Source organism: Triticum urartu, chromosome 6A (assembly GCF_056163025.1).
Source record: "Triticum urartu cultivar PI428250 chromosome 6A, HENAU_Tu73, whole genome shotgun sequence".
NCBI lineage: Eukaryota > Viridiplantae > Streptophyta > Magnoliopsida > Poales > Poaceae > Triticum > Triticum urartu.
In genome coordinates this window covers 277,281,385-277,284,370 of record NC_141878.1, presented here as the reverse complement: position 1 = coordinate 277,284,370, position 2,986 = coordinate 277,281,385, and positions in this window count along the sequence as shown.

Sequence of the window (2,986 nt, the reverse complement as noted above, 5' to 3'; positions counted from 1 at the left end):
GGTCCAGTTACGTAACTGACATGTGGGCCAGACCCCTGTTGGGCCCATATGTCAGTGACTGAATGCACCTGCAGTTAAGTAACAGCTACGTGGGCATATTTGTTGGAGTAAATTACAGGGGAGTGAAGGGGTGGAAATATTGCTGGTCACAACGGATTGGACGAGCGTGGGGGAGGAGAGTCATGCATGCAAATTTTTTCACACGTGGTGGAGTGGTGGGACGACCGGATGGAGAAGGAGAGTTTGGCAGGCATATTGTTTCCACACATGGAGAGGAAAAAAATTGGAGATGAACGGGCTTCCTGCAGGTATGGGGAACGATGCATAATAAGTCATCTTGCATGCCGGGCTAGGTATAGTCTCAAGTCATTAAAAACAAACACACCCCACACATGTTCATATTCAAGGTGCACTAAATTATTGCATGCGATGATTAAGCTGGCCATAATGGTGGTATCTTAGCTGGTATCATGCACACGGGAATAGCAAACATGCTGATGTGGCAAAGAATTAAAGAAGAGAGGGGGGTTAGAGTAACTAGTGTTCATGCATGCATTGGTAAACACATTTTTTTGTGGAGAACAACAACACTAGTTGAGTACTTTTGCAGACTTCAAAAACTATTCCACAATGTGTCAACATTCACAATGTCAAATCAATATTTTTACACTCATTATAAAACGTAGTTCTTATACTCATTATAATCAGTACTCCCTCCGTCTAGGTGAGCAAGTCATCTTAGATTGTGCACTGTGGCCAAGGAGGAGGGGAAAACGAGAGATCTTAATGTTTATTTGCTAATTAATAGCATTGCATGCAATGAACTAACCACTGCATGTCGTGTTTGGTAGTCTCAAGTCATTAAAAGCATGCACACCCACATCTCCTATTGGTTGATATGTCAAGAAACAAGAAACGAGGTATAAGTTAATGCACCGCGCCTAAGTGTTTTGGGAGTATTGTAGATACTGGTGTTTTTAGTATAAATTTGGTCGTGGGATTTCATTGATGCCTGTCAAAGCATTGACAGGTCTGCTATCCGTGACCTGAATATGAAAGCGTTGAGCATCTTGAAGTTGATCAACAATCTTCAATTGTCAAAGATTAGCCATTCGGCCAATAAGGTGGCACACTTAATCGCTAAGTATAGCTTTGACAATAGATTAGATGGTATTCTTGTAAATAACATACTGCCCTGTGTGGTGAATATTGTATCGAATGAGTGTACTAGTGTGGCTGGTTAATTAATATAAGGTGGTGTTAAAAAAAGTATAAATTTGGTCAAACACTTTGCAAACGGTTGACGGGAGTAAAAAGGACTAGAGGGAGTATCATGCATGCGGAGTAGGCAAAATAAAATTGCTTGTCTAAAAAAAGGCAAAAAAATTGCTCATTTATAGCCGGTCGAAGTCTCAAAGGGCGCGACCGCGCGAGGGAGGCAAAGGTCGTGGGAGGCGCGACGTTTGACGGAATTAAGTGAAGTTACATCCACGCGGCAGCATGGCATGCGAACAGGCAGAAGCTATACCATCAGGCCTATGATATGGGTCTAGTAGACATGACATCTATGAAGGAAATATGCCCTAGAGGCAATAATAAAGTTATTATCTATTTCCTTATTTCATGATAAATGTTTATTATTCACGCTAGAATTGTATTAACCGGAAACATAATACATGTGTGAATACATAGACAAACAGAGTGTCACTAGTATGCCTCTACTTGACTAGCTCGTTGATCAAAGATGGTTAAGTTTCCTAACCATAGACATGAGTTGTCATTTGATTAACGGGATCACATCATTAGGAGAATGATGTGATTGACTTGACCCATTCCGTTAGCTTAGCACTTGATCGTTTAGTTTGTTGCTATTGCTTTCTTCATGACTTATACATGTTCCTATGACTATGAGATTATGCAACTCCCGTTTACAGGAGGAACACTTTGTGTGCCACCAAACGTCACAACGTAACTGGGTGATTATAAAGGTGCTCTACAGGTGTCTCCAAAGGTACTTGTTGGGTTGGCGTATTTCAAGATTAGGATTTGTCACTCCGATTGTCGGAGAGGTATCTCTGGGCCCTCTCGGTAATGCACATCACTTAAGCCTTGCAAGCATTGCAACTAATAATTTAGTTACGAGATGATGTATTACAGAACGAGTAAAGAGACTTGCCGGTAACGAGATTGAACTAGGTATTGAGATACCGACGATCGAATCTCGGGCAAGTTACATACCGATGACAAAGGGAACAACGTATGTTGTTATGCGGTCTGACCGATAAAGATCTTCGTAGAATATGTAGGAGCCAATATGGGCATCCAGGTCCCGCTATTGGTTATTGACCAGAGAGGTGTCTTGGTCATGTCTACATAGTTCTCGAACCCGTAGGGTCCGCACGCTTAAAGTTTGATGACGATTATATTATGAGTTTATGTGTTTTGATGTACCGAAGGAGTTCGGAGTCCCGGATGAGATCGGGGACATGACAAGGAGTCTCGAAATGGTCGAGATGTAAAGATCGATATATTGGATGACTATATTCGGACATCGGAAAGGTTCCGAGTGATTCAGGTATTTTTGGGAGTACCGGGGAGTTACGGGAATTCGTATTGGGCCTTAATGGGCCATACGAGAAAGGAGAGAAAGGCCTCAAAGGGTGGCCGCACCCCTCCCCATGGGCTGGTCCGAATTGGACTAGGGAAGGGGAGCGCCCCCTTCCTTCCTTCTCCTTTTTCCTTCCCTTTCCTTCCCTCCTACTCCTAATACTTGGAAGGGCTCCTAGTTCTACTAGGAAAGGGGGGATCCTACTCCCGGTGGGAGTAGGACTCCCCTAGGGTGCGCCATAGAGAGGGCCGGCCCTCCCCCTCCTCCACTCCTTTATATACGGGGACAGGGGGCACCCCAAAGACACAACAATTGATCTCTTGATCTATTAGCCGTGTGCGGTGCCCCCCTCCACCATAATCCACCTCGGTCATATCG